General features: G+C 41.4%; 1 long non-coding RNA gene across 2 annotated transcripts in view; it reads right to left on the reverse strand.

Annotated features, from left to right (window-relative positions):
* The window catches only part of LOC108447098, a 64,150-nt gene that overhangs the window by 4,133 nt on the left and 45,139 nt on the right, over positions 1 to 14,878 (reverse strand). The window lies entirely within an intron of this gene.

Raw genomic sequence — 14,878 nt, forward strand, 5'->3', positions numbered from 1 at the left:
CAGGAATGCTTGGGCTGGACCAGGAAGGAGTGGCACACGGACAGGAACGAGAAAGTCCAAGTGGAAAGAGCAGCAGCCACTTGGAGAAATCCAGGATGTTTGCTCATTTTATTTCTGAGGCCTGCAGTGCTGAAAATCTTCTCTCCTGCGTTCATGGGAGCATCTCAGCGTTGTCATTGTTTAAATAAAAGTCATGTTTATCTGTTTACAGCTTCCTAATTCTACATTTCAACTGTTATAATGCCAAAGAGCAAGGGAAATGTCTAAAAAATCTGAACACCTGACTAAAGCTGTTGGAAACAATAATCTTGCTTCCATACTGATTAGAATTCCCATCTATTATCCGAGTATTTGCTAGACATGTATCTGGAGAAAATGAAGTTAAAGCACAACAGATGGCAGAAGAAAAAAGAAGCAGCAGCTATCCCACCTTCCAAGGCTACCTTTGCAGGAACATATGGCCTTTTCCTGGGCTTTTGTGTGACAACAAGTTGGCCAGATGAACAGAACTTCAAAAATGAACTGTAACTGCCTAACAACACCATGGACCATGCGAAAAACACGAAAGCTCAAAGAAATACCAGTAAAACAGGCAGGTCTTTCTGAGAAGTTGATTCAAAAATCAGCTGGAAGACCAACAAACTGTCACATCTCTTTAAATGATGTGATACGTCGTTATAAATGTAACATACTATTTCCTCTATGTATGTGATATATATATAAGGCTAACATACTAACATATTTACTTTACATATGTGATCTATAGATATAAGTAACATTTTTCCAAAGGTTTGGCAACGCTGTCATTTGAGTGGCTGTTGTTTTGAGCACACAAGAGTTAAGAAGGGATATTATCTATTTTTTGTGTCTCCAGTTACAGGAAAAAAGAAATGGAGTTTTAATTTGCAAGAGGAAAAAATCAGACATTGGTTAAGTCAATATCTCAATCCTAGAAATCATGACTAGCTGATACTTCCATGGAAAGGCTCTGCCTGCAGTTTGGACATTAAACAATTTCACGTTCTCTGCATTCTCCACATCTTGATGAAGTTCATATTCAAGATTTAGACCCGTAAAGTCTGGAGAATAAAGGTCTCTGCAACAATCACACATTCCAATTTATTTTGGTTTTCTCAAAACATCTTAGAATTAAATTTGATGAATAATTTACAAATTATTTTCATTCATCTGTAACACAGCACTTTGAAAACTTGATTTGTTCCCCTCAGCCCCTTTGCATACCTGGTGTACAAGCATTGCTATTTTCTGGCTCACAATGGAAATGTAATCAACTTTTCTCCTTCACTGATCTTTAATTTAATAAAGAGATAACTGAGAAACTGATGAGAGCTGAGAAGATAAACAAAGAATTTGAGGTCTGTATAATGCCAATTTGTCTTTTCTTCTATTTCTCCTAAACAAATGCTGCTAAGTACAAAAGAATGAGTTAGTAAAAAAAATTTAGTAGTTATTACTATGAACTAACAAATCACTGAATTTTCTTATCACAGAATCCCAGAATGTTTGGGTTGGAAGGGAGCTTAAAGCCCATCCAGTCCCATCCCCTTCCATGGCCAGGGACACCTTGCACTGGACCAGGATCAGGACTCCAGTTCTCTCTGTAGGTGTCTCTCCCTCAGCCTTATCGTACAAAATATAAATATTCCCCTCCAAAGGGAAGACATTTGGTAAAATAACCCAAACAGGAGAGAGAAACAATTGTCACAACTGTCTTTCACCCCAGTGTCCACCCTTTCTCCCTTGCCCCTCCAGCTGCTCCTGTGCTCCCACACTGCTGGAACACATCTTCCACAGGCAAGAGTTAACTCAACCCACCAGAATATCTCCATTTCTATCTCCTGACTCGGATTATTTTATAGAAATATATTTGTGTTGACCCCAAGATCAGAACTTCTTCCATTTCTCCAGGAACACGATGCACACAACTCTACCAATACTGGGATAAATGTACCCACAGCATAAGGAGAAGAAAGGATACCTGGACTTTCAGAGGAATCTCTTATCCCAAAGGCCCAAACTCATTAGAAGAAATTTCTTGCAGCAAGCACACCAACAGTTTATATTTTTGCCTCATGACACTTTATCATCACATAATAAAGTGTCTTCTTTTAGCCATGACATTATGCCATTGTTTAAAATTAAATCCTCCCCAAAGAAAATAACATAAACTTCTCTCAACTGTGTTACTTCTTATTTAAAAATTCTTGGCACAAATCTCCGTAACTGGCAAATCTTGATTATTTTAAACTCTCTCACAGGGCAGACGCTGCCATGGGAGCAGAGAGGAGACCCCAGCAGACTCTGCTCTGGATTCAGGCTCCAACCTGCAGCAGAGAAATTATCCTGGAACTGGAAAGGCTGAGAAAATTCAAAATGAATTTCCATGGAGAAGGAATTCCATCCCAGCTCCATCCCTGCCTGCTCCAGGCTGCCTCTGTTGTTGTCACTCCACTTCCTCCAAGCAGCTCTTTCAAAGTGATGCTGCTAATTAGTACAACTAATTGTCCAATTCATTGATAAAAGTATCAGGATGATATTTGAATAATCCCTGGGCACAGGGCTCCTAAAGCAGAATTCAGTTTCTGGAATTCTGATTCTATTCTTGCTAAGGTTAATAGATGGTTTCCCACTGAGTTTAATAAAATTCACACTGGATCACTCCTGAGTCTATATTTATATAAAAATGCCCTACTATTTCAATCTGTTTGATCATTTTAAAAATATCCATCTTATTTATTCAGAAATAGAGCTCAAAATTCTATCAAAAATTAGCTTGGGTTTGAATGAGTTTTCAGAAAGCTTTGAGAGATTTTACAAAGTCTGGTTTTAAGGTTTTTTTTAAAGTAAATTGTACTAAATGATCAACTATTCCTCCGATTTTTAGAAATACGTATCACAACAGCAATAAGGCCAAAGGGAAATATTAAATATTATTAATGACAAATGTACCAAATGTCACTGGGGAGAAGCACAGTACAAACAAGGATTTAAAAGTGTCAGGGTGTTTGACAGCAAATTGACAACAAGAACAACTAAATTCCAGATTTTTAAAGTTAATGACACAAGTATAAATTGAAGGATTTTCATATCAGCAGAGCATGCAGAGGAAAAGGATCTGAGAACAAGACTTTTAGTAGCAGTCAACAGACACCTTGGTTAAACCTAAATTTACTTTTTTATTACATGATTTTATATGAAGTTTTCTCTATGACCAAAAACAAAATCCCTTTCAAGCCAAAGAAATCCCTAATATACAAGAAGCTGAAAAATTTAAATTGCTTTGCTTAAGTTAGCTTAAGAATTAAATAATATTAATTTAATAATTAAAATGTAAGTGTAATAACATCACAGCCTTACAATTTTGTATGGCTCTAAGAACAGCCAACTGCAAAATGTCAATTTAATGACTGAATTTTTCCTCCTTCACAGAAACCACAATTAAAGTGTCCCAGTTCCTTCATTCTCAGCCTGTTTTTTACACTCTCTGACTTCAGGCATAATAAAAGATGAAGTTTCTGACCCCTGAAGCTTTTGTTTCCTCTCCTGCACTTGCAAACTTCCCTAATTCAAAGGTCTGGCAGGAAGGAGTTAACGGGAGCTTCCAGATGAGAGACTCCATCTCCCAAAGAGAGTCCAAGACATCCGTTCAGGGAGAAAAACTTGAAATTCCTCCAGAATTATGTGAGATTGGAATTGATGGACAATCAGATCCCCTGGCAACCCTGACCTGGGAGATGGGAAGAGTCCTACTCCATCTGAGCGCTCCGGCACTGACAATAAGCTGAGAGTGAGGACCCTCCAGCTTCCTGCAAAGTTGAGTTCAGTCTGGCAGCTCTGAGAGACCTCCTCCCAAATTTTGGGAAGCAGCCTTGGTCTGATGCGTAACAAGCTGGACACGCCAGGTCCAGGTAGTTGGATGTGACCTGGCAGGACCTTGAGGGGCAGGAACGCCAGCTACGGCACTGGGAATGCCACAAACTATGGGGATCCGTACTGGGATCTGTCTTCCTCAGCCGTAACACAGAAACTCCAATGCCTGGATGTGTTCTTCACCCAGAAACTTCTTCCTTACCTTACAAGCCCTGAGAGTTGCTGCTCCTTCAACCAGCCTCTCCTGTATTTCAGTATTTTTGGGCTCTGTTTTTTTGAGCTGATCCAAACCAAGCCCAATTTGAAGGATTTGAATGGTCCCGCCACCTCCAAAAAGTTCAAAGCTGAAAATAATTCCATACAGAAAGAACTTGGTTGGATTTTGAAACTGCCTTTCAAGGGATGGCAGCACTATGCCAGGGGAGGAAATGTCAATCTGCTTTTTCGGAATGTGTGAATGTGCAAACGTGGCAACCAAACCTAAACAAAACCAGGACCTAAAATAACCTCAAATTGGAATTTTACTTTTGCCCTCTCTTTGGATGAACGTGATCAACAAGTGTGAGGAACAGGACCTTCATTTGAGCAACTGAAGTCTTAGAGAATGCCAACAAAACATGGTTTTGAACATAGAGATAAAATGAAGCCATTCTGTAAATGGCACCGGAGCACAGAAAATGCCTATTTTAGCTCCTGCTCAACTGCAGAGAACAGATGGAAACATTTAGTTTGGACAACAAGAATTATTCCTTAATAATTCAATAATTTCTCCCTAGTATCAAGACAGCCTGAAAACCAGTAAGAGCATCTTTAATTTTCCATGAACTGAGATCTGTGCACCTTTAACATCATTAGTGATAAGATTTTACATCAGTTGAATTCCTGCTCTGTGGCATCATCCAGAGCTTTTAGCAGCCTCATAACAGATATGTTATATTATATATACCCTCGATATTCTGCATTAACAGCTTCAAATAACAGTGCCCAGGTCTTTCCTCAACTCAAGCCCTTGCAGGTAACAGTTAACTGGTACTAAGTGGAAGGACTGAATTAGTAAATCTTAAGTAGGGTCACAAAAAGTCAACAGAAGCCAGATCCAGGCTCCTGAATTATTTATTTTTTGAACTATAAACATGTCCTTGGTTAAACCACCAGAATTAAGAATCGACTTGTGCAGGTAGATGCTCATTTTGCATATTAGGGCTTCACTACAAAGCTGTGTAAACTTACTCAAGGTAAGAATTTATCCTAAAACAGGAAAATGTAGTAAATGGACACACCAAATGATTTGGCTGTAAGTCAGGGCTGCAGGTCAGCCCAGCTGAGCACAGGATGGTGAACACAGGAGGGTAACAAACGTTTGTACCTCAGAGCCTTCAAGTATTTTAGGCAGCTGATAAAAAAGAGCAGCTTAAACCAAGGTTTTTCCCTAAGAGACTTTTGGTTTATTTGTCCAAAGAAACATGAAATACAGAAAATATAAATTCACCTGCACAGAAATAACACTGTATTCTCACATTCCTCAAATTATCAAGGCCTATTGTTACATCTATTTACCAAAATATTTTATATCAGTGTTTCTGCCCACTTGCTGTAAACACATCGTTTTGTGGCAGAATTAATGTGACAGCACAAACATCCCTTCTGCTTCATTAATTTAATTAATCGTCTTGGTCCAAACCCCAAACCCACAACGAGCTCTAAATTTGTTGCAACCACACCCTAAATGGCAGCCTGGGCTTTGCAAAAAAAGTCTCAAAGCTGAAAATAAATTTAGGAAGGAATTCCTGGCTGGGAGGGTGGGCAGGCCCTGGCACAGGGTGCCCAGAGCAGCTGGGGCTGCCCCTGGATCCCTGGAAGTGCCCAAGGCCAGGTTGGACGGGGCTTGGAGCAGCCTGGGACAGTGGGAGGTGTCCCTGCCCATGGCAGGGGTGGAATGGGATGAGCTTTAAGATCCTCCCAACCCAAACGGTTCTGTGATTCCATGAATTTCTGTACAATTCTTTCCAATTTCTGTACCTCTGGATAAATTCTGCCAGTAAGTTTGATAAAAATCCGTTTTTGTAGCGCATTTTCCAGCTGCTCTTTCTGAATACAGAAGACATAAAACCAATAAAAAGGAACAGAAACTTGTTTTAAGCTTTACTTCCAAATTTTTGTGTGATCAGCAACAGAAGATGACTCGGGAAGGGCCATGGACGTAACCAGGGGTGTGGAGTCATCCTGAGGAACAGATCCAACATACCTTCAGAGTAATGATTTTCTCTGCCCAAAATGATTGCAGACTCAGGCAGGGACTTGAGAGATTATTTTGGAGAAGCTGAGCCAAACTGAAAAGTCTCTTCACACAGAATTGAAAATTGTTTTTAAAATTCCCCACTCTTGAAGAGTAACACTCTAAAAAACTTAATCCATGAAGCTTTTTGGAACTACAGCAAGATAATTTAACACGTTGTGCTGCTCTGAAGTTAAGGTCACACATTCTGCCATCATGTTGTGCATGAATTTTGATTTCCCTCAGCATGATGGTATTTGACATTCACAGAATCATCTCAGGTTAAGGCAAATGGTGAAATGTTGCATCAGGTTGTATTTTAATAACTGGAATTGAGGATTTCAGGTATTTTGTACTCTTGCAAAGGCACCATGCGTACATTTACATGCAGTGACTGTTGTATCCAAGGAAAAGCCATTCAGTGATTTACAGCCACAGCACTCAAGCACAATTATCAGCTTTGAAACCCATCAATTTCATTTTTTTTCCCTTTCTTCCTTGCTTTTAGCTGGCAGTAGCACAAGGAGTTCTGGCATAGATTGTTTTCAGTTTGTACACATTTCAAAACTGTGCTGATTTCCTGGGACAGAAGATTTAGAATTGCCACGTTCCCTTTAACTGAGCAGGATTTGCAGTAGTGCAAGGTTTCTTGTATTTTTAACTGTTGGGCTTCCAGCACCCAAAGCAAGGCTCATTTTCTCCTTCCACTGAACACTAGAGTGCCTTTTTCTCTCTCAAACCACTGAAAAGTCTAACAGGGACAATGTGTTTCCTTTCCTCTCTATCCCTGCTGGATTTAACAGAGTGCCACGGATAGAACATAACTCTAGGCTTAGTTTTTGTTCCATGGAAGGGACAAAAAGGAACAGGCATCCCATTTATTTTTGGTAGCTTTTGGTGTAACAGCAATGCAATTTAACATATTCTTCTGGTTTTTACACAAAAAGTGATATTGCTGCTCAGCTGCATTCCAGGAGATGCCAGAGCGCTTTCTGGAATGTTAATTGTGAAGTTATCAGCTACCAAACTTCTTTCTGGAAGTGTTTTCTGGAACACTGCAAATCCTGGTAATTTTAACCACCTAATGAGCATGAGTTTTCCCAGACTGATTCCCTCAGGAATATCTCCTCCTGGATAAACACCTGTTAGGAGCCTTGGCATCTTCCCTGTGAGGGTGGGGAGGCCTCGGCACAGGTTCCCAGAGCAGCTGTGGCTGTCCCTGGATCCCTGGCAGTGTCCAAGGCCAGGCTGGAGCAGCCTGGGATAGTGGAAGGGGTCCCTGCCCGTGGCAGGGATGGAATGGGATGAGCTTTAACGTCCCTTCCAACCCAAGCCATTCCATGATAATCTGGGATGTGAAGCACTGGGAATCGCTGCCCACACCCTGCCAGGGTCCATGGTGAAAGCACACGTTGGTGTCCTGCTCCCAAACATCCCAACAAAACTTCCCACTGAAGGGAATCCTTCTCCTAGGGAGCCACCAGGCACCAGCACAGCTCTGGGTAATTCCAAGGGAATCAAGAGACATGAGGAAAGCTCTGCTCCCAGCTCCCGAATCCCTAAAGCTGAGTTTGGACTGGTTCTCATGAACCACTGAAACAACAACAGATGAAGAGACAGTTTGATTCCTGCAAAGGACTGGCCAAAGGCCTTCAATCTCGTACTGCTGTCAAAATCCATCCAGAGGTACCATATGTGAAACCTACTGAAAGCCGTTAAAAAATTAAATCACCCTAATTAGGCAGCCAGCACTAGGTGCTTAGGAAATGTCAAAGGGAAAAAGCATCCAGGCCCTGGAGATCACCAACATTTGCATTTGAAACCACGCCAAGACCACGCCTTTGAGTGAAAAGGAGATAAAATGCAAGTTTTTCTAATGTTCAAAGGGTGCCTTGAAGGTTTTCAGCTATTTTAGTGCATTTTCTTTAGAAGCACAGATCAGGTTTGTGAGTTTTTTGTACTATTTTGCTTTCTAGTCTTGAAAGCATCAACTCAGCATTCTGAGCTTTGAGCTTTTAGAAACATTCTGTGTTTTCTTTTACTGTCAGGCCTTGAGCTGCTGTGGACAAACTCAAGATCCATCTGGACAAATCCAGATGTGCCACAGGTTGTCCCACCACTCACTTTTGTTGGCCAAACCCCGAATTAAGTAATTTATTGAACTTAAATCATCAAGCTGCAGGTGTTACTGCAAAACCTACTGACAGAATTCATGTTTATTTTCTCTAGATCGTCACAAGAAAACCTCATCAGAAACATCTTCAATGCTCCTCCAAAATGTTTATTTTTTACCTCTTGTTGGAGCTATAGAATCATGGAAATGAGTGACAGGGATAGCCTCAGCATTGACAGTGTTTCAGCCGAGTTCAAGGACAGTAAGAAGGAATTTAACTGGTTTGGAATCTCTGTCCTAGAGCTCATCTTGCAAAACCTGACAAAGAGTTACCTAAATGTTTGAAAAGCAGGAGAAGAGTCAGGTATTTGGAGTGAGAGGCCAATCCAAAATGCAGGAATGGAACACTGAAATTCAGGAATGGAACCATGAAATCCAGTCATGACAGGGCTGTGTTTGTGATTCTGTAATCTGGGCATGTAACTGAAATGCTTTTTCAGCTCTGCCATCAATTCCCACAGAGTCAGGACTCCAGGGTTCAGCAACTGCAGTTGGACAATCCTCAATCTGTCTGCTTTAAAATCACCTTTTTATCATCACTAAATCACCTCATTTAGTTCACTGCTAGAACATAGTTCAATCCTAGATTCATGTTTTATAAATTTCTATTTCCACCTAAACAAATAGTTTACTGTTGTGTCAGTCCAGCAGATCTTTTGTACGTTGTGGTTGGGGGGTTGTTCCCTCCCTTTTCACTGAATACATCCCATTACTGTAAATATTCCATGAACTTGAATCTAAGCTAAAATTTAAGGAGCACAGCCCTGCTATTCCAACAAGTAAGGGTCTGTAATCCTTGCAACCTCTCTTTGCCTCCCTTCCCTTCATCCCACTTTTCAAGTTCACTTCCCAGGCTGAGGGGCTAAAAAGGTTTCAGCCTCTTACATACTTACTTCTGGATTTAGGGATTGATCACAGAGGAGGAAGTCAGACCCTTCTTTCCCTCCAGCCAGAAATGTAATCCCCCTGACCTGAACCCAAAAATCACTTATGGTTTTAGCTCTTCCTCCAGAACTTCTCCATCATGGGAGAGGACAGACTGTGCTGGAATTCTGTCAGTCCACACCTGGAGCACAGGCTCTGAATACACAGCAATGCCAGTTTTTCTCCCTCAGAATTTGGTGCTTAACTATTTATTTGTTTAACTATTTAAGAAATGTTTCAGCCTCTGAAAAAAACCCTATTTAAAATCTACCACATCGTGTCTATCAGTAATTTAGGGGATAAAAAACCAAGGCACATCAGGAGTGCAGCTACAAACTTAGGATTTTATAGATCAATTTCATGCCACAGAGCCATAGCAGGAGGACACTGGGCTGTGCTCCTCAGCTCCCTGGTTGGGAGATCATTTCCACACAAATGTCTTGCACAAACTTTTCCCAGTTGGCATCGTTTTTCCTCATTGCAAGTAGTGCAAGGAAAGGCTGAAGCACATGTGCAGCTGAGGGACGTGCAGGAAGAATAATGGACTGCAACAGCAACAAGCAGAAGTACAGCTAGGAAGGATTTAATATGTATAAAACACAGAGGAAATATTTCAGTCCAGATCATGGAATGGTTGAAGTTGGACAAGATCTCTGAGATGATGAAGATGAGAGGTAGAAGAGCATTCATTTTATATAAAATGCAATTCGTTACTATGATAGGTAATGAATATGGAAACCATTTTCTAGGTGCTGTGGTGAGCTCAGCGTCACTTCCAGGCTCTGAAACAAGATCAGGGAGCTGTGATCCAGGGTCTGTGAAAGGTGATAGTCCAGGAGCTGCACGAAGGCAGGGAACAGTCACTGCGCTGTCTTCTGGCCTTTGGCTTTTAACATCCACACAATCCCAGAAGGGATTGGCTTGGAAACTCATCCATTCCCACCCCTGCCTTGGCAAGGACATCTCCCACTATCCCAGGCTGCTCCAAGCCCCAATGTCCAGCCTTTGCTTGGACACTGCCAGGGATGCAGGGGCATCCATGGGACAACCTGTGCCAGGGCCTCCCCTCCCTCCCAGCCAGGAATCCCTTCCCAATCTCCCATCCATCCCTGCCCTCTGGCACTGGGAAGCCATTCCCTGTGTCCTGTCCCTCCATGCCTTGTCCCCAGTCCCTCTCCAGCTCTCCTGGAGCCCCTCTAGGAACTGGAGTGTCACCCCAGAGCCCTTCCTCACTCTCCTTTAGATGCCTAGGAAAGAAAAAGGACCTGTCTGGGGCAGGAATTCAAAATCTGTAGGGAGCAGCTCCAGAGATGTCAGACACAACCACACAACCCATGTCCAGTGAGGGCCCCACTCCCATCTTCACTCCAGGACAGCCTTCCCAACAAGTATTCCTGGTTTGAAAGCATTTTATCATCAACCAGCCACACTCCCCTCTTCACAAACTACTCAAATAAAACTTTGGGCATTAAACATGGGCTCTCAGAGTCTGTTTTTCCAGGGAACAGGTGTGTGATTCCCATCTCCTTCTCCAGTCTCATCAGCATGTCCTATCCCTGTCCCTGCAGCTGCAGCCAGGCTGGTCCTTCATAATTATAATCCATCTTTAACTGGAATTTCAGCTCCACATTCCTGCAACCCAAATCAAAACTATTCATGGAGAATGTGTAATTTCATATTTTAAATATGTTTAGATGGGACCATCACGATAATCTGAGGGCACTGGCCCTCCTGCAGAAACATCTGTGTAAAAGCAGGGACTTGTCCCCTCCTGTGGTTCTATTTTTAAAGGCTTGAAATGTATTTTAGATTTTAGATCATCAAGGAAATGGAATTTAAGACAAATCAGAAAAATCGTTTTTGTACATGGACTAGTTCATAAACATAATTTCCACTGAAAAGGCATTAGAAAGAAGCTTTTTAAGTGCTAAGAAAGAGAAAACCCAACTGAATTATGGGAAAACACTTGGTAGGAACCCCCAGACTTTATACCCTCGTTCTCAGGAAGGTGCCTGGCTCACTTTTAAATCGTCACTATCCTTTCCAAGAGGAGACATTGTAGAAGAGCTGGATTCTACAGATTTGCAGGGATGCAGACCAGGGCTACCCACAGCCTTAACAGTATCACCGACAAACAGCAAAATCAGCCAAATACTGCTTATGTGGCTTTATTTTTTTTAACTAGCATCACCTGAATCAGGGATCTGCTAACTTGTTTCACTGGAAGACACAAGTTGTGCAGTTTCCTAACAGAAGTGAATTGGCAGTGAGTTTTAAAGTGCCCTTTGCAGGAACAAAGTGCTTTCTCTCCCATCACCAGTTCCCAGTAACTGTTATCCAAGGATCACAATCAACAGAATAAATATTAACCTGATCAAGGCACGTGCATATCATTCTGACACAACACTCAGAGGCAGTTTACTCAGCTTTTTGCACTTTAAATGGTATTGTAAGGCAGAATGATACCAGAAATGGCGTCAAGAGCCCCAGCTGAAGCCTGTGTGTGATGGGTATATATTGAATTCTATACTCTGAGAATACAATATCACTGAAAGCTACTCCATGAGAACTTCACTGAACACAAAGAGGATCCTCCAGCCGGAACACCCACGTGTCAGACTATTCCTGAGTGCCATTGTGCCTCCTGTCACCTGCTCATTTGCCTACAGGATCTGTCCTCTGCAAATGTCACTCGCTGCCACTCAAACGCTCAAATTGTGCTGCAGATAATAAGAAAACTTAAAGAAAAAAAAAAATAAAGGCCTGAACCACCATAAATGTCTACACTGGCAAAAGTATAAAACTTCCAAACAAAAATTAGCAGCATAAAAAAATTGCTGTTAGAATTATCTAGGAGAGGTTAAATAGACATTATAATATCTACAACATGTATGATACTGGTTTTCCTTTTACTGAAGGGGCACCTGTGGCCAGGTTTCCTTCTCCATTTGCTGTTCTCTTGTTGTGACAGGAATGAAACAAGAATTCACTCCTGGAGCTACTTCTTCATGAACTATTTATTATCAAACACATGGAGATTCACGAGTGAACACTCCCATTTGTGTGGTATGAAAACAAGAGCATTTTGTTTTCTAACATCTAAACAACGAGCACCTCAAATAGATTCCTGTTCCCATGGAAAATGCACACTGGGATCCATGTCCTGGATTAAGGACTGACCAAAAAAGAGGAGATATTTTCACTTTTGATGAGTTTTGGAATAGAAGCTTTAGTTCACCTTCCCTTCTCCTAAACTCGGCTGCTTTTGCCCCCCCTCTCAGAACAGCACCAATAAACTGAGGGTGGACTTGGTGGACTTGGGTTGGGTTTATGGTTGGACTCCATGATCCTAAAGGTCTTTTCCAGCCTAAATGATTCTATGATTCTGTGATGAAACCTCAAAGAAATGTGATGAATCCTTTGAAGTGATCCAAACTTAGTTTGGGAGGCTGAGCCAAAGCCAGCTGTGGCAACTGCTGACCCACACTGGTGAGGATCTTTACCTCTCAGGAATACTTTTCAGGAATGTGGTAAAAATTAAAAATAACCCTTTTTGTGTTCAGCTCTGGAGCATCACCACAGGTTTTGAGAGGAAGAGAGGCTCTTTTCTTTAGAAACTTGGTGTGTTTGATTTTAAAAGCATCCCTGGTTTTAATTTTCAAGCATTTCCCTGGACTGGGATCCTTCAAGGAGAAGGGCAGTTGAGAATCTCAGAAATGTTAATGCTTTCCTTAAGCATTTCAATACATTCTTCACCATGATAGTGGCCCTCCAAGGATGTGAACTGATAGGAAGGGGAGAAGAAAACAAAACTGAAGAGCAAAATGAAAAAACCAATCTCTTCACAACCTTTCAGGACACCTTCATGTAAGAAACACCATTTTCTTAGGTTTTCATTAACAGCTGCATTTTAAATTTGCTGCCCTTGAGCTTCCTTTTTTTTTCCTGAAGGAATTATTAAAACAAAAATCAAAGATCTGAGTTTGGTTTGGGGTTTCAACAGAAAAGAATAATTCAGTTTATCTTAAGTACTACACTGTACATTCTTCTTTTAAATATTATTTATAATTAATAAATAATGACAGGAGCTCTCATCTGTTATTTTAAATCAGCAGCACTTCCAGCAAAAAGATGCGGCTTTTACTTCACAGAAATTTCTTGTGATATTACAGGAAAACCTACGGATGGAGATCTGTAACATTTTCTAATACCACAGACTGAAATAATCAAAACCCTCAACATTTTCTGGAGATATCCCAAGAACCTCAAAACTTTCTGGAGGTATCCAGGTTCCTGGGGCTGTAGGAAGCCAATCTTTAGCTCTGCTAAGAAAAATTAACTATTAAAAAAAACCCTGTAACAATTTTGTTATGAATTTTAAAGAGAGAGACACTGCAGGATCAGAAAGTTTTGCATTACTTAAACATTTAACTTTGAAATTGCAGCTAACTCCCTGAGCTTGATTAATTTGGTTACAATAAAAGAAGGGTTGGGAACATTTCCTTTTGTTCAGGGTGCCTGCTGCTCCAATTTTTCAAAATGAAAAGCCTTTGTAGTGGGTGAGTTTTATTTACAATATCTGTGTAAGGAAAAATTCAAAACGTCAGCCCATAATTCAATTTCAGAAGGAGCAGCTGGAAGAGAAATGGGGATCATGGAAAACAAACTTCTTGCTCTGTGCAAAAACTTGGCAGAAGTCGTACAAGAATTTCTGCTCAGGCAGGGAACAACTTATCAAATCTATTACATTTAAAATGTACTTTGAAAATTTGGCTCTAAAATGCACCTAAAAGTTGTGATATTGAAAAGCAACATTAGGAAAATGTCTTTTTTTTTTTTTTTAACCCAAATCCTTTAAATAATTTCTGTAGGAAAAAAAAAATTCAAATTAAGTAGGTCTCCTTTTATTAAATTTAAGAAGGTAGAATTCGTTTATACCTTGCTTTAGAGAGAGTACCTTGGGAATTTCACACAACTCCAAGCCTTTCATGTGGAAAGAAGACAGAGCGAGACAGAAAATTGATTGTTCTGAGAAAAACATCAGGGCTTCAGAAAAGGCAACCGGGCTCCTTGCTTTTCATGGCAATTCAGGAAAAACAGGCTGAGGAGAGAACTGATGGAACACAACCCTGCTCCTTGTCTGCCTTAGGATAACCCCAACCCAAACCTCGGGAATGACAGAGCTGGGAGCCAGGCCATGCAGAGAGCAGAGCGTGAGCAGAGCCAAGGCTCTGTGTGTCACAGGCTGCACGGGAATCAAACAGCTCCATCAATTCTGGGGTTTGGACAGTGCTACATCACGGTCCCGCCATTCCACGGCTCGGGAATTCCTCAGAGACAACAAGGCTTGGAGCTGGGGGTGGCACAGGGCACTGGATGTGGCTGTCAGTTATTGCACTGCTAGAATGTCTCAGGTTTAAAAAGATAAACAGGTGCAAACCCCACTCATCCTCCCAGCTCTGCAGAGCCAGGTTTCCGTGTTAATAACGCTGGATTTACCCCCAGCACAAGGAAAACATGGAGCTGCTGGAGGAGCCTAGAGGAGGCTATGGAGCTGCTCCCAGGGCTGGAGCCCCTCTGCTGTGGAGCCAGGCTGGGAGAGCTGGGAATGTTCA

Source organism: Corvus brachyrhynchos, unplaced genomic scaffold, assembly GCF_000691975.1.
Source record: "Corvus brachyrhynchos isolate BGI_N302 unplaced genomic scaffold, ASM69197v1 scaffold45, whole genome shotgun sequence".
Classification (NCBI taxonomy): domain Eukaryota; kingdom Metazoa; phylum Chordata; class Aves; order Passeriformes; family Corvidae; genus Corvus; species Corvus brachyrhynchos.